The 20,000-nt window shown below is 39.7% G+C and overlaps 1 long non-coding RNA gene across 3 annotated transcripts in view; it reads left to right on the forward strand.

Annotated features, from left to right (window-relative positions):
• The window catches only part of LOC135099669 (uncharacterized), a 341,412-nt gene that overhangs the window by 186,178 nt on the left and 135,234 nt on the right, over window positions 1–20,000 (forward strand). Inside the window, exons 5-7 of one of the 3 annotated variants that reach the window (XR_010268255.1) lie at window positions 3,635–3,746; window positions 4,702–4,847; window positions 5,605–8,794. The exons of 1 other annotated variant lie outside the window; for it this stretch is intronic. This is a non-coding gene — a long non-coding RNA (uncharacterized LOC135099669). Of the gene's footprint in view, window positions 1–3,634; window positions 3,747–4,701; window positions 4,848–5,604; window positions 8,796–20,000 lie in introns of those variants that run through there. One more of the 3 variants, XR_010268257.1, reaches the window with a different exon arrangement.

Below are 20,000 nucleotides of genomic sequence, written 5' to 3' on the forward strand. Positions count from 1 at the left end.
TTCGTTCCATTCCCTCTTTGTTTACTTCAATAACCGTGGCATGTTTAAAAGCACGATTTATGTAATTATGGTGGCAGGCTAAGCTGATCTAGACACCACTCCCTCTGCCTCCTCTCCATGTCAGCAGCACAACTGACTGCTGCACTCATGATACTCTTATTGCTTCACAAAATTTTTATACTTTAATTATTTTCAATCATGATATTTACCAGCCTTGTCCTAACCTGATTTTCGAAACTGTCATCAAGAAAACAATAATAATATTGAATTTCTAAATCCTCAGAAAAATACTAATAACAAATAGACATAATATTTATATAAGCCCATCCACATGACTGTCGACACGCGTCACGCCACCAGTGTCGCGTGTTGACTGTCACACCAATGAGTTTATGTATCTAATTATGTAGTCAATTTCTTCCGCAATTTTTTGTGTAAAAGGCTAATATTTTGGCATTGTTTTCATATTGATATTTTCGAAAATCAGCTTTGGCAAAGTTAACATGTGATGTGATTTAGCATATTATCAGCATAAGAATTTGGATAAGTGGCAACAACATTATGTGTGCACCAGTCAGCTGCCTTGGCGATAATTAAGTGAAAGGAACAGTAGCTTGTAGACCAACCAAGGCAGCGCCGACCATAGTTATTAAGATGACGCGCACACAGAGTAGGATGGTGGCCCCAACATAATGAGGCAGTGTTGGCCCCTGCTGCTTCACGGTGGCAAGGTAAACACGGGGGAGGAGCGAGGAGAGCCGCTGCACCACCGCGCTACTAACCTTGCATCAGTAATCCCCCTTGTGTGCTCTTGTAAACCTTTAAAATTGGTTGTTTTTACCGAGTTTCGTTTTCCAAGGGCCTTTCTTCTTAACCCTTTCACTTTCGTCTTTTTTTTCTGAACATTGAGGTCACTGTGATGAGTTGTTCGATAGACATAAGGAAAATAAGAATATGAGCACTGTATCTTTGCTAAGCTTCAGAAATACGTATGTTAGAGACTGTAGTACGAAGAAATAAGCCTTTTAAAAGTTGTAGATGATTGTGGGAATGATTGGGTAGCAGTGGTGTTGCTGGAGGATCTGATTAAGAGGACTGCCTATATTCATGTGTAATAAACGTTAAAAGTAGCAAAAAAAGACAAGATCTGTAGGTTCGATATCATTATAATATTTTTGGGGGCAAAGATATGAATTCCACGCGGGTTTCATTAATTTTGGAACTTGAATGAACTTAGTGACTTTTATCAGTTTATTTACGAGTCTGATAAAACCTGGAGATACGAGTGCTCTTCTTGGCTCTTTCTGTTAGTGGGTCTTGCACTAATTAATTAAGGAGATAAGCAGGTAAACTAATATGCCAAGAATTATGAAGAAATATAAAGAAAAAAAAAACTGAATGACTTTCCACGCTGTATCAAGAAAAAAATAAGGATTAATGTACATAATTAGTGAACTGAAAAGTGTGCCGGGTGACTGTCTGGTTGCTTTCTCTGCGGCTGGATGGAACAATGCACCCACCTTGTTCCCACGCATCATGGCCGACTGTTAAGATCGTAACAAAAGGATTCGGAACCACTACCTTTATATTTTATTCTCACAGTGTTAGAGAGAGAGAGAGAGAGAGAGAGAGAGAGAGAGAGAGAGAGAGAGAGAGAGAGAGAGAGAGAGAGAGAGAGAGAGACTATGATTCTAGTGATAGTTTAACAAAAGATTCTTCAACATCAACGAAAAAAAAAAGATTATGAGATTTTTGCTTGACATATTTTCTCTCTCTCTCTCTCTCTCTCTCTCTCTCTCTCTCTCTCTCTCTCTCTCTCTCTCTCTCTCTCTCTCTCTCTCTCTCTCCTCACGGTACCTTTTAGTCCCCAGTTAAAATAAAGTAAAGACAACGAACATTCCGAGCACCGAAGCAAGATCAAGCGGGCTGGATTCTCTCTCTCTCTCTCTCTCTCTCTCTCTCTCTCTCTCTCTCTCTCTCTCTCTCTCTCTCTCTCTCCCCTGGTAAAGAAAATTGCTAACGAATTCCCACCGCGCCCGCATCCCTGTGTTGCCTCGGGGAGAGTATTTGTAGGCGCACACTTTACATCCCTGTATTCTGAGGGAAAGAAATAGTGGAGTCCTTTACAGTCAGTCCTTATATATTAATCCCAGTACATTTAACACGCGTAGACCCAAGGAAGTTTTATTTTATTTTATTTTTTATTTTTTTATTTATTTATTTATTTATTTTTTTTTTTTTTTGCCGCATAAGACAAAATTAAAGGAGACGTGGAAGAAGAGGTGATTTCCAACTTGCACAATTTTCAGACTTTCTTAGAAAATGGCACTTTTAATGCGGTTTTTTACTATATTTTCTCCTTGGCCAGATTACCTCTTACATAAAAAATGATTAAATAAACTATTTGTACTATTTATCTATTTATGTATTTATGTATTTACTATTTATGTATTTAGATACTGTATTTCGCCGTATAAGACGCATAGAGGGATGCAGAACGGTACAGAACGTCCCAAGTGAATACCAGACACTTTTAATTTCTGAATGAGTGAATGAACAGTGACTTCCCTCTATGTACACAAAAGTCATAAATTGTAACTATCTCGCCGTATGAGGCGCACACAAGTTTGATGCAGAATGCATGTATTATAATCTCACTTGGATATCACAGACTTCATGTCATCGTATTCTGAAAAGAAGAAACGTTGGTTCCTTTCATATATTGATCGTACCGTATTCATTATTGTGATAATATATTTATAAGTTCATTTTCTTTTTATTATCATTATTGTTGTTATTATTATTGTTATTATTGATATTATTATTATTATTATTTATAATTTACACGTGAGATCGCTTTTTGTTGGCGTCTCGACCCGCGCGTTCCGCTTTTGTTCGTCAGTCATTCGCCAGCTGGCCTGTGGGCTGCTGAGTGAGACATGTGCCAGCCTCCGTGGCGTCTGTTGCGCAGACTTTAGTTATTATACTGAAGCTTCTAAGCAGTGTTTGGTGTTTCCCTGCTGACCTGGACAAGCGGATGAGCAGAGTGTATTGGCCCCAGTACATTATTAGTGTTTGTTTGTATAAGATAGATTTAGAAGAGGTAAGGAATGCTTCACCAAGATATGGTTTTTATTTATTTATTTTTTTTTATTATTAATTCATCTATTATATACTTTCGCTTGTAATTAATTATTTTATTTTATTTGTTTACTTGTTTATTTATTTGTCTATTTTTTTGTCTTTCTATTTATTTGTATTCATATTTCTTATTTGTTTATTTATTTAGTTTATTCTTTTTTTTTTTTTTTCATCATAAGTTTTTATTTTGAACTTTTCGAAAGACAGAAAAACGCCTCTAACTCACGCATGCAGTACCTTAAACATGCACCATTACTTAATCTCAACACGCGACACACAAACACAGAATCAATAATAATAATAATAATAATAAAAAAAAAACACGTCTAGACAAAATCCCTTCCCTAATACAAAACTCACAGACAATCTCTTTCACCGTATGTAGAATTCCACCCTCGAGCGACAAAGATAAGACTGATAACAAGTGTGTCAGAGGGCGAGTGGAATGTCTCACCTCCAAACAGCTTTGTCTTGTCTTCTCCTCTCTAAGCAGGCGTGGGAGGGCTCCTGCTGACAGTCTGCTATTGGCGCCTCTGTCCTCCAGCGACTCGGAAAAAGGAAGGTCGCCACATTCTTCTCTCTCGCGCCCCACCGACCGATGAAATGTAATATTCTCTCTCTCTCTCTCTCTCTCTCTCTCTCTCTCTCTCTCTCTCTCTCTCTCTCTCTCTCTGGATTTTATTGTGTAGTTTTATTAATTTCATTTCATTTCATTCTTATCTTTCTACTTTCTCCTTGAATTTGTCTTATTTTGATATTTCCATCCTGCATTTCATTTCTCTCTCTCTCTCTCTCTCTCTCTCTCTCTCTCTCTCTCTCTCTCTCTCTCTCTCTCTCTCTCTCTCTCTCTCTCTCTCTCTCTCTCTCTCTCTCTCTCTCTCTCTCTCTCTCTCATACACACACACACACACACACACACGTCCATTATTCTGAGTGCTCAAAGTTACTGCTCATTTCCAGAGAAGGAAGTTTGTGGTGTGTGTGTGTGTGTGTGTGTGTGTGTGTGTGTGTCCATTAGCATACGTATACTCGTATATTATGTTGAGCTGATACTTTTTTTTTTATCCCTCTACGTATTTTCAACTTTTTTTCAGCTATAACATGTGATAAGTTAACTCTTCTGTTGTAGAGGTGCCTGTCTGTCTGTCTGTCTGTCTTTCTGTCTGTTTGCCTGCCTTCCTCTTAACCGCCTTCCCTTCCTGACTCCTTTCTTTTCCTCCCTTCTCTTCCTCTCTCCCGACCTTTCTCCATTCTTGTAAGTCATTTTCTCTTTCCTCCTCCATCACGGTTCTTTCCTCTCCCACTACAACTCCTCCTCCTCCTCGTCTCTCCACCCTTCTCCATTCCTCTCATATTTCCCCCCTCTCCTCCACCTCCACCCCCGTCTCTCCCAGTCCTCTCCCCTCTCCCCTCTCTCCACTGCCATTCTAAATGTCACCAAGCCAGCCTCCCTTCCTCTCTCTGACCTTCTCTGCGCCCCTCCCAGTCCTGAGCAAACTGCCAGATCGTCACGCTTTCATTACACAAAGTTATATAAAGTCTCCGCCATGTCCCCGCCAGCGAGCCCAGGTCACTCGCTCCCTCTCAAGGCGAAGAGTGGCAGCGACATGGGGTGGTGAGGTGGTAAGGTGGCAGAACAGCGACACTTGTACACCTAAGGGACCGCATTCTCAGAGGCTTCAGCGTGTTGATTAAAGGTTGCTGTGGTAGGTTGAGTGTTTCCTAGGGCGTTTTTATGCTTTTAGTGATGGTTTCCGTCTTTCATTGCTATCCATTTTTCTTCATAATCCCTTGCATTTTTGTACTAGAGTATGTTAATTAGTTTTGAAGCATAGAAAATAGAAAATGGACCTCTTCTTCTTTCCATTCTCCATATGCCCATGCAAGTTATACTCCTACACTGCTCAGAATGTTACCTAAAGATGACCATAGCAGTGAAAGGGTTGAGGGAAGATTCTGCATCACCAGTGGGAAAAATGTTCGTGAGCGACCGTGTGGCCTTTGAAAATAATTCTTGTGGGAGCCCGCATTGCTTGGGTGTTGCTTGTGAGACACTTTTCATGACTAGTGATAGTTTTACAAAAAGATTCTTCATCATCACTGAGAAAACACTCGCGAGAAACCCTTTTGACATTTGAACATAGTTTTTTATGAGAACTAATGTTTCAGAATAAGAGGCTTAGAAGTACCGTTTGTGGGACACTTCATGGTTTTAGCGATAGCTTTACAAATATTCTGCGCCATCACACCCGCGAGACACCCCTTTTTCCATTGAAAATAGTCCTTATGAGTCTTATGAGAACCTGTAATGTCTCAAAATACGAGCCTTAGAACCATTTGTTGTGAGTCACTTTGGAAGCGTTAGAGAAAGGCTGTACTTGTGCAGTGTGGGTTCAGCGTAAGGCACCTTTACTATCCCGCACACCTGAGGAAGTGGAAAGCTAATTACACCTATCTTTTCAGAGTGTATAGGGCAGGCGGACGCACACCTGAGCGCCGGTTGTGATGTGAGGGACGTGGCACAGAAAGGTTAACTCAAACTTGATTGCATATATGTGTTTTTAAGTGGAGGCTTTAAAGAGATTTTGTCCCAGAGCAGGGAAACGTAACTTGTTTGTCTGTTTAAGAGGCAATTTGCGTGTGGCGGTGTTTTCATGTAAAAGTTAGCTGAGCGTTTGTAAGGTATAGCCACTTCCCAAAAAGAGGCATCCCTTTTTCAAAACTTTTCACCCTCCTCGTGTGTGCAGTTCACCATCGACTACTCCCTGGCTCTGCGTGTACATATACTCTCGTTTTCAAGGATGAAGTTGACATCAAGAGCCCAATGGTGCCTCCCTAAAGAGTGAACTTGAAGCCACACTAACCCAGAAACAACGAGGAGACCTGATACTGCCTGCGTGTTGTCTCAGTGATTGTGTCTCGCCCATGCAGGGAAAGAAAAAGAGGCCAAGGGTTCAAGGGAGAAAAATGGCCCGTAATTACCTGAAAGACTCTATGAAGAACATACCTGAGATACGTTTCGTGAGTGGGAAGGGAAGATTAGGCAGGTGTGTGTGTGTGTGTGTGTGTGTGTGTGTGTGTGTGTGTGTGTGTGTGTGTGTGTGTGTGTGTCGGAGGAATGGAGGCATGAGAGGAGGTGGTTCTGCGATTCAGGTGGAGGGAGGAAGAGGAGGAAGAGGAGGTGAGGGGAAGACACAGCTGCAGCAAGTGTGGGTGAGCGCGTCGGCAGGTGTGGAATGAGTGGAGGAATGTGAGTTATGGCGGTGGTGATGGTGGTGGTGGTGATGGCGAGGGTAGTGGTGGTGGTGATGGTGGTGGTGATTTTGATGATAATTGCTTGATAGTGACTACAATGAATAGCAGACAATAACATATCTTTACTTAGATCCTTACTGGGCTGTTTGATTTCAATACATTATACTCCATACACAAACTGTGATATTAGAAAAAAATAATAACTGCATTTTGAAAGACCAAAGTATTACGTACAGCTAAGTAATGACGGTAGTGATTTACTCTACCTTCTATGCCCTTCTTCCCTTCCTTCCCGTCATTCAGCACACTTTACCACTTAACTAAATCCTATAAAAGTGCCGAATCTTCAAATATTCAACCAGTAACTCCAGAAAATTCATAAATCTTTAAACACACCAATAAAAAAACACACCCTTCAACTCAGCAACGCCCCGTTAGACTCTTCCTGGAACTTGCGTCCCCACACAGGATACAAAGGGCCAGTCATTAGTACCTCCGATAATTAGCGAGCAAAGAAACCGATGCGCTGCGAAGAAGTTGAAATTTTCTTTAGCGTGTTTTCAATTAGGCCGGGCACGTGCCGGGAGGACTGGAGGGAAGGAGAGGCTGAGAAATGACGCTCTTTATCACGAAAGTCAAATTAGTAATCTAAATGTGTCCTCTTACGTTTTCTTTCCTGGGTGGGTTTTTAGAAAAGGTAATATCAGCTTTCAGTGTGTCTTCTAAGTATTCCTTATACTTTTTTTTCTGGATGGAGGTTTTTGTTATTGTAAAATTAGTGTGGTACTATTTTTTTCATTGTTATTATTGTTGTTGTTGGTGGTGGTGGTGGTGTGGCAATGTAAAATTAATGATCACTAAGAGTTGCAGAATTTACTTTTTTCTAGATTTGGTTGTGATAGGTATGAGAGTTGTGAAGCTGGCAACACTGCGGCTCACCTGCAAGTCACATAAGTGGGACTGATTGACTGATGAATTGAATGAGTGAGCAGTTTAATGACACTGATATGTGTGAAACCCCGACGTGTGGAGTCCCCTGAAAGAATGAGGTGTTCTGACTAATCTTGGTGCTGAAACCTCATGGAAAATATTAAATACCACTTTGTCGAAACATCAGCTGTAATGGGTATCTAAAACACATTTACAAAAGAAAGCGTACTGACTAAGAAGAAACATTTGTGTTATATTTATCTTTAAAACTTTATGATGATATTATACTAGTTGTCCAAAATACAGATTTCACAAAGCTAGAGGCCTACCAAAATTAACTATTACCATATAAAGAAAAGCACTGGTAAATAGTTACGAAAGAGAGCGGGAATTCAGGATAAAGCGTTGTTTCATCAGCCAGTATCCCGCGGACTAACCAATCACACTGCACCGGGACCTGCCAAACGTAATCGCGACACTAATGGATTCGGAACAAAAACAAAAACAAAAAAAGCAACAAATGTACCAACACACTAAGAAAACAAATATTCGTGTTGCCTCTCTTCAAAATCTGAGACAGTGTAGTAGTTATTCAAATATAGATCTCACAAAAATAGAACCTTCACAAAACCTTTTATTATTACACAGAGTTACGTAGAGTGCGACCATACAGGATTAAGTGTTATTGCATTGTTTTACCATCCAGTTTCGTCATCCAGTTTTGTCACTCTTTATCCCGCGGACTAGCCAATCAAACTCCACCGAGACTCGCCACACATAATCGCCACAGTAATGGGACGCCGTATTAAAAGCTTACGTGATTCCTGCCACGCGTGCCTTGCCTCGGCGGGGGCTGGCCTTCAGGTGAGTGCCCAGGTGTCTCTCGCTCTCAGGTGTGTCCTCATTACCGCGGCAGGTGTTCGGAGCGAGGCGGGGAACGAGATGGCTACAGCACTAGAGCGAGTGTGTGGAGGGAGAGGGTAATGTGAGGCTTGGAGGGGTAGGGATGGGGGGTGAGGTGAGTGACATGACTTAAACGACGTGTTGCAGGTGGGAGAGGAAGCGCTAGGGAGGTGGTGCTGGTGGTGCTGGTGGTGGGTAGTGCGTGGTGGTGGTGGGGAGTCCCTTGCGTCACCGTCATGAAGTGGTCAGTCAGTCATGCACCACGTGGGACACAGAGCAAGGCAAAAGGTTCTTCCTGCACGCTCGCCCTTCCTTCCATTCCATATGCAGCTGACAGCTCTCCATCACTCCCATCCGCCCCGTCAGGTTCGTCAGGTGTGTGTTGTCCGGTCTTTACTACTTTTCATTTTGCACAAGCGGCGCCATGTGAGCTTGTCGCGACACCATCGGTCAATCACTCATTCATTCATTTACAAAAGTTGACCAAGGAGCAGAGAGAAAAAAACGAGAGAGAGAGAGAGAGAGAGAGAGAGAGAGAGAGAGAAAGAGAGAGAGAGAGAGGCAGATACACACACATAAACACACACACGAACAGAACAGTTAACATGCTCATTCCTGAAAAGTAAATAAATGAGGAACTCCAATCAATAAAATATCCACTTTAGTGATAATGATATTGCAGTAGTGTCCTTACTGTCTTGTAACCCTCCCAGTGCTGTAGCATCTCTTCAACCTCTGTTCTGGTGGACGTTAAGAGTATAACTTAGGATAGATACTACTGATATCAAAAGAAATAACGCGAATAACTCGAACTTTTCACACCTGTAGTTTTATTTTCCCTCAATGAATTCGTGTTGGTGTTACCCAGTGTCTTTAACCCCTTTCACTGTTTTTTGACACATTTTCCCTTAATCACTAACCACTTTAGGACATGTTTTTTTTTTTTTCTTTCTCTGCTGCCACATCCAAACATTATACTGGCTAAAAATTGCAAAGGTCTATTCTTCTAATCCCTTAATTTCTTTTAGACGCTTGCAAGGACTTCATACATTGTTTTTAGTGTCGAGAATTGTTACATATAGTAGAAAAGGGTTCAGAGTGAAAGGCTGAAAGGAGTACATCATAGCAAGGCAGGAAAAAAAAAAAAAAAAAAAAAGCACAGCAAACTGTTGAGGGGCGTACCAATAAAGGGGAGTGTGGGGGAAAGATATTGGTCAGCTGTTGCGTCTGTTAGGGTGCTCCAGGTGCTCGCCGCTACACACACAGCTGTAGAGTGTGAATGATTACGTTAATGCCTCTGTTGCTGAGTCTTTCATGTCCCTAACACGTGATAAGAGCAGTGATGTGCTTCATTATTTCGCTGCCACCTGTGATAATTATTCTCTTTTGTTTAAGTTTTCTCTGTGCCTACGGTTAGGTGAAGGCTTCCTTTTAAATTTCACCCAAACAAATTTCACCCAAGAAGATTTCTCTCTGAAAATTTCACTCAAAATAATTTTCCTTTTTATAAATTCTAACCTAACCTAACCTAACCCAACCTAACCTAACCTAACCTAACCCAACCCAACCCAACCCAACCCAACCCAACCCAACCTAACCTAACCTAACCTAACCTAACCTAACCTAACCTAACCCAACCCAACCCAACCCAACCCAACCCAACCCAACCCAACCCAACCCAACCCAACCCAACCCAACCCAACCCAACCCAACCCAACCCAACCCAACCCAACCCAACCCAACCCAACCCAACCCAACCCAACCCAACCCAACCCAACCCAACCCAACCCAACCCAACCCAACCCAACCCAACCCAACCTAACCTAAACTAACCCAACCTAACCTAACCTAACTCAAACCAACACAACCACAATTAAAAATGAACCTAACCTAGTTTAACCAAACCTAAACCAACGAAGTATAAGCTAATCCGGTCCAACCCAACCTCAAACTTAATCTATCATAAAGCGAATTATTTTTGAGAAAATACTGAATGCTCCTACTAAATAAATCATAAGTGGATTTTACTTACGAATACTTCATCAGAATTTCACAAAAAGATAATCCTTCTAATGCCGAGGTCTTAACCTAACCTCACCCGAACCTAGCCTAACCTAACCTAAGTCTAACCTAACCTAACCTAACCTAACCTAACCTAACCTAAGTCTAACCTAACCCTAACTTAACTATAACCTAACCTAACTATAACCTAACCTAACCTAAGTCTAACCTAACCTAACTTAACCTAAACCTAACTATAACCTAACCTAACTATAACCTAACCTAACCTAACCTTACCGAACTGAAATTTATCACTGAGGAAAATCCCTTAAGAGGAAAATCATTTGAGGGAAAAATGACCTGATTTGGCTTAGGAAGATGAACACACTAGAACATAAGAAAACAAAGGAAGCCCAAAGAAGTCATCAGGCCTACACTTGGCAGTCCCTGTATGAAACTACCTAACTATTTCCACTCATCATAACACCTACACACACTTGCTCACGCTTTCACTCTCAGGCTGATGAAAGTAAATCCGTGAGTGTTTTGTGTGGTGAGCCTTCTTTTCGGACACAGCTGGGGAGACTTAATGAATCTGAAGTCGATTGGCGCCTAGTAAAGCTCGATAGTGTGTGTGTGTGTGTGTGTGTGTGTGTGTGTGTGTGTGTGTGTGTGTGTGTGTGTGTGTGTGTGTGTGTGTGTCCCAGTCGTCGGGTCGCTTAAAGTTGCCGAGATCACGTGGCAGTTTGCACGTAAGAGTTGCAGTAATGGTTGGGAATCCCCGTGATGTTCTCGCTTTGCCCGCCTTTCTGTCTGCCTGCCTGCCTGTCTGTCTGTCTGTCTGTCTGTCTGTCTGTCTGTCTGTATGTATGTATGTATGTATGTATGTATGTCCGTCTATCGGGGAACCTGAAGCCGGCGGACGGTGACACATTCAGCATTATTTATTTGCATTCTTCTATTGATTGGTTTTGGATGAAAGTATTAATGGGGTATTATTGTTTGATGTTTTGATGGATCATTGGCCCTGAAATGCGGAAGGAGTCACGTAAATGGCTAGGATGGTAATGGGGTTTGATTGGATAGTGGTAGGTAGTGCCACTCATCTACCTGATTGTTAAAGGTGGGTGAGGTGGAGGGAGACACGGCGTAAAGCACCAAGAGGCTGTTTTTTGAGGAGGAGAAAGAAGAAAATAATAAGAAAGAAAAAAACACCACCACCACCACCACCATCATCATCACCACCACCATCATCATCATCATATCACCAGTCTTTCGATTATTTTTTTGTTAGCTACCAGTGCATTCCAGGCAATCCCTAACTTTTTCTTTATCCCACCGTATATTTTACGTTTCATTCTGTCTTTCATTATGCTCTTCGTTGCAGCCTAATTAAGATCAAATGTTTAATCGTGTGCTTGTGGCTTTACATGGTGTGGTGACAAGAACTTTACGTTTCTTTATTTATTATTTTGTTTTCCCTCTTTCTCCCCCTCCTCCTCTTCCTCTTCTTCTCCCACCCTCTTCCCTTCCGTCACAATAATCATTTACTCCCCACCACGCACGAACTTCCCAACACACATACACACACACACACACACACACACACACACACACACACACACACACACACACACACACACACACACACACACACGGCTCCCAGTGACTGACAACTACAACCTCCGTCATCGCCCGCCGCTGGCAATTGCATCTCGTCTTCTCTTCTCTTCTAATCAAACACTGCGGAAAGTTAAGCTCAAGTCTTCCCTTTTAATTACTGAGACGACCATCCATCTGCTCCTCTTGCACAGTATGTATGTGTATGTACCTGCGTCTCCAAGGATTGTGAGGAAGGCGAGTTGGCGAGACCAGCTTCCAGTTTTCAGGCTCCCGGAATGACCACTTCTGGGAATCTCGTAAAAGACTCGTAAGGAGAAATTTTAAAGGACTGGAGGAAGGAAGTGTCTCGTGATGTTGGCGTTTGTTTATGTTAGTAGTGGTGGTGGTGGTGGTGGTGGAGGGGAGGAGTTCTAGAGAGAGAGAGAGAGAGAGAACAGAAGGAAGGTTGGATCCATAAATAGGTGAAATCCATCCATTCTTAAGCAGCTTTAAAGTTCACCAGTGTTGTTCCCAGACTTCTCCTCCTCCTCCTCCTCCTCCTCCTTCTCCTTCTCCTTCTCCTTCTTCTCTTTCTAATCATTTTCCTCCTTTCGCCTCGTCTTCTTCCCTCTTTTGTTTCTCCTCCCTTCTGGCTTTCTTTTTCCTTCCAAACTTCTTTCCTCCTCCTCCGCCGCCGCCGCCGCCTTTCTATAAATCCCATATCTTCCTCCCACCTCTCTCTCTCTCTCTCTCTCTCTCTCTCTCTCTCTCTCTCTCTCTCTCTCTCTCTCTCTCTCTCTCTCTCTCTCTCTCTCTCTCTCTCTCACCTTTCTCTTCCCATCCCAAAAAGGCGCAGTTAGGAAGGACTCCTCCTCCTCCTCTTCCTCCTCCTCGCCTTCTTCTTTTCACCTTTCCTCTCTAAACCCCACATCCTTCACCTGTGTATTCTCTGACCCCTGCCTTTCATCTCTCTCTCTCTCTCTCTCTCTCTCTCTCTCTCTCTCTCTCTCTCTCTCTCTCTCTCTCTCTCTCTCTCTCTCTCTCTCTCTCTCTCTCTCGCTTAGTACCAGAAAGAAAGACTAAGTTTAGAATACCCTCTTTTCCTTCTTTCGCCTTTCTTCTCTAAATCTTTAAAACCCTTAAACCCTTTCTTTTCCTCCCTTCTTCCTTTCCCCCTCTCTCTCTTTCTCCCACACATGCCTCTCTCTCTCTATCTCTCTCTCCCTCTCCTCCTCTGCTCCCTTCCTCTCTCAGCTCCGCCAAGAAAGAGACAACTTGGTGCGCCTTTTGTGAATCTCCTTGAAACTCACGCGAGATGACTTTGCCCAACTTTTTATCATATACTTGAGTCTTCGCCACAAGTACCCCGGTTTTCCTTAAGGAGCACGGGACTACGGGACACGGCTGCTCTGGGCTCTGCTTGACGAGGGGAAAGATTAAGGTGTGAGGGGAGAGGGAGAGGGAGAGGGTGGATGTGTGTTGCCGGTGAGAGAAATCGATGTTAAGGTAGGTAAGGAAAGTTAAATTTTTCAGAACTCTTTATCTCGCGCTGGTTCTCTCTCTCGTCTTGCTCCGCGACACTTGTAAGACTTGTGTTCTTCAGTGTTTCAGTGCTGTATTTTGACTGTGTTTTAGAGGCTGTAGTGGAAAGTTAGCGGATTTTTTTTTTCAGTGTTTTTTTTTGGGGGGGTTCTAACTGGGGTTTATAAAAGGAAGAATTCTGTATCACCAGTAGAAAAAGAGATCGGTTATGTTTGATAGGCTGTAGTGAAAGTTTTTAGGTGTTTTCAAGGGTGTTCTCTTGGTTCTGGTGAGGTTTTTAGCAAGAATTTTATATCATCACTGGGGAAATGTACATGAGAACTCGACTTATCATTTCTGTGGTCTCTGAAAAAATAGCTTTCTATGGAGGACAAAACTTTAAGAACACAGAATTTTGTACATTCACTTCACACCATCACCGCATCACCTTCATCACAACACCCTCACACTCCCTGCCACAGTCTGCTACACTTCCCTCACTGCTACACACTCCCTGCTGCACACTCCCTGCTACACCCTCCCTGCTACACCCTCACATTTCCTACCACAGTCTTACAATTCCCTCTGTGCTACACTCTCCGTGCTACATCCTCACTCCCTGCCACACACTGCATCCTTCCTGCTACACCCTGCCCCAAACCCCCGGCTACCTTCAACCCCTATCACACTCCCCCACACCCTCCCAGCTACACTTTACCCCTGCCGGACCCTGCCTCTCCCTCTCCCCACCAACACACACAACACTTTCGAAACACCTCAGCAACACAAAGGCACACGCTGTCCACCGCACTCTCACCCACAGCCCCAGCCACATTCACCACACGCACACGCCACACTGTCGTTCGTACGTTCGGGAAAAAATCAGTGAGTTAGACATTCCAAAAATAAACCTTGAAAAGAAACAAAATAAATAGAAAAAAAAAAAGAGGGACTTCATCCCCCTCTCCCCCACTCTGGACATGAGGTGTCGTGCGAATTGCGTGAATGCATGTACTCGTATGTACGTACACACACACACACACACACACACACACACACACACATATACAAACAGCAAAAAGTAAAAATCTCTGCAATATAACATATCATAGTATACGTATTTTAAAGGGCAGAGAGAGAGTGGGGGGAGAGAGAGAGAGAGAGAGAGAGAGAGAGAGAGAGAGAGAGAGAGAGAGAGAGAGAGAGAGAGAGAGAGAGAGATTAGATTACGCAGGAAAAAAGAGGGAATGGACAATGGAGAATAAATGTATTTTTGAAGAAAGTGAAAGATAGGGAGGAATAAAAATAGTGGAGGTCGAATCTGGATCCCAGTGACGGCCAGATTACAGGAGAGAGAGAGAGAGAGAGAGAGAGAGAGAGAGAGAGAGAGAGAGAGAGAGAGAGAGAGAGAGAGAGAATATTGTGGGCATTTATCTTTTTTCTTTCTCACTTCTTTCAGGTTCAATTTAGCATCTCAGAAAAAAAAAAAAACCTTGAAGTCTATTTTATTTGTTGTGTTCAATTTTATGTATTAATTAATTTGTTTCTTTATTCATTTATTTATTTTTTTTTTATTCTTATGCCAGCAATGTATGACTTTTGACGCACTTAATTTAAACTTTTTTACTAAATATTTCGTGCTTCTTTTCAATTCTGTACTTGATTTGAACTTTTGTACTTGATCTTTTTACTTTTTTTCCAGTTCTTTACTTAATTTGAACTTTGTATTGAACTTTTTTTTCCTGTTTTGTACTTAATTTGAAGTTTTGTAATGAATCTTTTGTATTTCTTTTCATTTTTTTTCTTGATTTGAACTTATAGTGAATCTTTTGTACTTTTTTCCCTTCTGTACTTGATTTGAACTTTTGTACTTATAAAGCTTTTTGTACTTAATTTCAACTTTTGTACTTAATTTGAGTGTTTTTACTTTTTTGTACTTAATTTGAGTTTTTTTTACTTTTTTGTACTTAATTTGAGTTTTTTCCACTTATTGAGCTTTTTTTGTATCATATTTGACTTTTTATGCTTAATTTGATTCTTTTATCATTTATTTGATCTTATTGTTTGCTTAACATAAACTTTCGTATCTAGTTTGAACTTGAATTTGCGCTTAATAATTATGATATCGTGCGCTTTTTTAACTTTTGTTGAAAATATAAACTTCTAATGTACTTATTTGAACTTATTTTGTACTCTACTTAACTTGATTTTTTATTTATTTTTTTTATTTATTTTATTTTTATTTATTTATTTTATTTATTTATTTATTTATTTATTTATTATTATTTTTATTTTTATTTTTGTGGAGATTCTTTTGTACTTAATTAGGACTTCATTCTGCTTGACCTAAACTTGTGTACATAAATTTAGTCTAACTTAATTTCATTGGAGTTTCTCTCATGTTTCATTTGAGCATTTTTGTAATAAATTTGAATTTTTTTATTATTTTTTTCTTTTTTTCTTTTTCTTTTTCTTTTTTTTTTTGCTTGATCTTTTTAACTTCAAGTGTCCTTCATCGTACTTAGATTCAGTGTCTTTTCTGTAATCTTAAGTTTTTTTTTCCTTATAATAAATCTGAATTTCTTCATACTTGATCTGAATATTTTTATATCTTGAACTGGTTCGGTGTGTCTCGGGTTTACGTAAGTGACCTACATAATTTTTTTTCATCTTACTCTTTTTTACTCAAGCTGAACATTTTTATACTTGATCTGAATGCTTTTGTACCTTCGGCTGGTTCGGTGTATTTTGGCATTACGTAAGTGACCTTCATGGCATTGATCGCCTCACGCATTGATCCTCGTGTCTGGCCGATGGATATTCTGGTAAGGTCATTTACCTCCGAGTCGTAAGTCTTCTGGAATTCGTATGGGACAATGATTTTTTATGCTTATATACCGTTCTTTTTTTTATTTATTTATTTTATTTATTTTATTAATTAATTTCTTTTTATTTATTTATTTAATTTTATTCATATTCATTTATTTATTTATTTATTTATTTACTTATTTTGTCTACTAATTAACTGGCGTATTTTTTGAAGGGTCTTGATGACTTGAGGAGGAATGAAAAAGTAAAAAGATCTTCCAAAAATACGTTTTTTTTTTCCTTTCATTTGCATGGGGTGAAGTTATTTATTTATTTTACTTATATTTTCATTTATTTTATTTGTTTATTTTATTTTGTTTATTTTTTTCATTTATTTATTTATTTATTTTTATTTTTTTATTTTTTTTTTTTTTGGGGGGATACTTTATTTTCGTTCATTTACGTTGCAAGTAGTGTTAAGCAATGATCGATGTGTTAACTGATTGGTGTCTTGGAAAGTCTGTTTTTCTTTCCTTTCTTTCTTATTTTATCTTTTATTTTATTTTATTTTATCTTATTTTTGTTCTTCTTCGTCTTCTTTTCAACGCGTAAAACATGTTGGGTTTTGTGTTAGGTAATATAGTTTGTTGTAACTGATATTTTTTTTTACTTTCTTTTCTTCTTCTTGTTCTTCTTGTTCTTCTTGTTCTTGTTCTTCTTGTTCTTGTTCTTGTTGTTGTTGTTCTTCTTCTTCTTCTTCTTCTTCTTCTTCTTCTTCTTCTTCTTCTTCTTCTTCTTCTTTTAAACGCGTAAAACATTTCGGATTTCGTGTGAGGTAATACAATTTGTTATCACTGGTATTTCGTTCACCTGTGCGTTTTGCCGTAAAGTAAGTTTTTTTATTATTATTATTCTTTTTATCTTTTCTTTCAACTCGTGGAACTTTTAAAATTTGTGTGAAACGAGATTTTTTTTTTTTTTTTTTTTTGTGTTTGTGTTTAATTTACATGTATTTTATTGATCATGTAATGCGTGTCTGGTTGATAGATTTTTTTTTTAATGACTTTTTTTTTCGTAAAACTTTAAGTATTCGTATGGTTATCAGATCATTTTTTGCACCTCTTTTTACGCAACGCGCTGTAAACTGACGTATGTTTGGAAAGAATTTAATTATCTGTTATTTCAGCTTCACTCATGGAACTTTGAAAATTCATGTAACACAAAATCTTTCTTTTAATTGCATTTTGTTCAACTGTGCCCTATTAATCGTCGAGTGCGTGTCAAGTTAATAGGTTTTTTTGCAAAGTTTTTAATTTTTTCTTCTTCTTTTCAACCCAACTCGTGAGACCTTTGAAATTGGTGTAGAATGATTTTTTTTTTTTTTTTTTTTTGTCCTTTTATTTACATCATCTCTGTATTGACTGACTGTCTAACGCATCGATCCATATGTATAGATTTATCTGAAGTCTTTTCTGGAACTTCTTTGGGCCAATGTTACTTTCTGTACTTAGTTTCATTCACATGCGCCAGAAGAAAAGTGGGAGACTGCTTTGGTAGGAAGATCTGCTGTGTACTGATGTATGTTTTTGGAATCTCTTTTGTTTCTTCCTTCCAACTCATAGACCTTCTGGAATTCTTGAAGGGTAAGGTAATTTTTTGTATTCTTTTCGTTCACGTGCGCGATTTGAAGTATGAGAATCTCTGTTTATATGAATCAGATGTAGTTTTTGTTTTTTTTATTTTTTTTTTATTTTTTCCAACTTGTAAAACTTCTGAAATTCGTAAAAGATAGGAAAAAAAATTGTTATCTTTTCGTTTATGTGCCCAATAACAAAAACAAAAGAAGCTATATTAATGTGAAGGCTGTATTTTTCTTGAGGCGCGTTTTATTTTCCCTTCCAATTTCGAAAACTTATGAAATCGTAAAGGATGAGGTAATTTTTGGCACTGATTTTGTTCATATGCGCGATTCGGAGTATGAAGATGTGTATTAATATGAAAACTTTGTGTGCTTACATTTTTTTTTTTTTTTTCAGAATGCCTTTTATTTTTCTTCTCAATTTCTAAAACTTGAATTCGTAAAGGATAAGGTTATCTTTAGTACTCGTTTCATTCACTTCCGCGATGAGAAACAAGAAAGCGTATATCAACATGGACTCACTGTGTACTGACATCTTTTGCATTTTTTTTTTTTCTGGAATTCGTAAAGGATGAAGCCATTCCTAGTACTCGTTTCTTTCAAGTCCGCGATCAAAGGAAGCATGAGGAGCTGAATTAACATAAAGACCCGCGGCGAACTGACCTTACCTGCCTCATCGATTAACCTTCAGAAGAGTTCCTTGACCCGTTGCCACTGCCTGGGCCCCTCCTCCCTGATACCTGTCTGTTGAGAGCTTACTACCCTGATCCTAATGATATGTCCGGTGTAGCGTGTTGGAAGTCGTCACGTGCTGGCCGTCGTAATAAATACCATACCCAAGTTATAAAGTGGTGCTGGCTATCATATTGAATTACAGGTTTTAAGTGCCCAGGAAATTATGAAAAGATGTGGTGTTGTGATTGAAGCTTCCTCTTTCTGTAGCGGCAATTAGAAGCATCATATATTTCTTATTTTTATTACTTATTTATTTACTTGTTTTACTTTATCTATTTTATTTATCTATTTCTATTTTTTATGTGTTTTTTGTTTTTACAGACTCTCAGAAGTTATTATACAAACACACTCATTCACTCGCTTCCATGTTTAGAGGCGTGGCAGTTCAAATCAATTGAAGTAACTTTTAACCGGGGCATGTTGTTTGTTATGGCGATGATCAACACTTGACCTTCATCGTGCTACACTGGGACTCTTGGCATTAGCTCCTCCTGGACAAGTTACTCGATGAAAGACGAAAGAGTAATGCATCAAACCCCGTATTCAGAAACGCTTTGCTCTCTCACCATGACTATTTTCAAAGGCTCTTGAGTCGAAAGTGTTTCTCCTGTTAATAATGCAGAAAGTTTGTTAATCTGTCACTATAACCGTAAAAACGTCCTTAAAAATAGTGTAATTTCAACTAGAGCCTTTTGAAAGTAGCTGAAGCACGGCGCAGAAATATTTCTGAGTAAGGTCCCAGATTAACCAAGATACCAACACGACCGACCACGTATCTTTTTAGATCAGGCTTGCTTAATATTCATGGAGGCTTTAGTAACTGCTTATAGAATCTCTTAATCTTACTAAACTAAACACTTTTTAGCTTCATTTGATTTCATTTCGGTCAGTTTATCTTTGACATTACCCATATTCTTAAACCCACTTGTAGATTCTCTTTTTTTTTTTTTTACTATTCTCTCTTTTTTTTTTTTTTTTTTTACTATTTATTTATTTTGCTTATTAATTTCGAATTTCCTTTTCTGTCTTCGATCCATCGATCCAGTTCACATAATTCAGCTTGGGTCCTATCGTCGTGAGTCTATTGGAGCGTCAACTCCACTTTTCCAGAACTTCACTATTTTAATGTATTGCCAACACTTGAATTTAGCATCCGTGGACATCGCTCTAGGCGTGAAAATGGCCAGCTCAACTATACTTTTCTTCAGTGGAACGTATTAACAAAAGACACATTATATTTATCAGGATTACATATTGATGGAACAGAATACTGAGCTGAAGTCTGCTGGCAGTGTTGACCCTTAGTTGTTTAAACGCCTATTCTTCTTTAGCGAAAGACACTTCACCGAAAGACACGCCGAGTCTGCTCTAACGTCTCTTTAAGCATCACGAGACGTGAAGAGCAATTTCCCTTAACCCAAAGTTCCTTTCGGCGGCTTTTGTTCATTTTCTGCCGCCTGGAACC

This window comes from Scylla paramamosain, chromosome 4 (assembly GCF_035594125.1).
Source record: "Scylla paramamosain isolate STU-SP2022 chromosome 4, ASM3559412v1, whole genome shotgun sequence".
Taxonomy (NCBI): domain Eukaryota; kingdom Metazoa; phylum Arthropoda; class Malacostraca; order Decapoda; family Portunidae; genus Scylla; species Scylla paramamosain.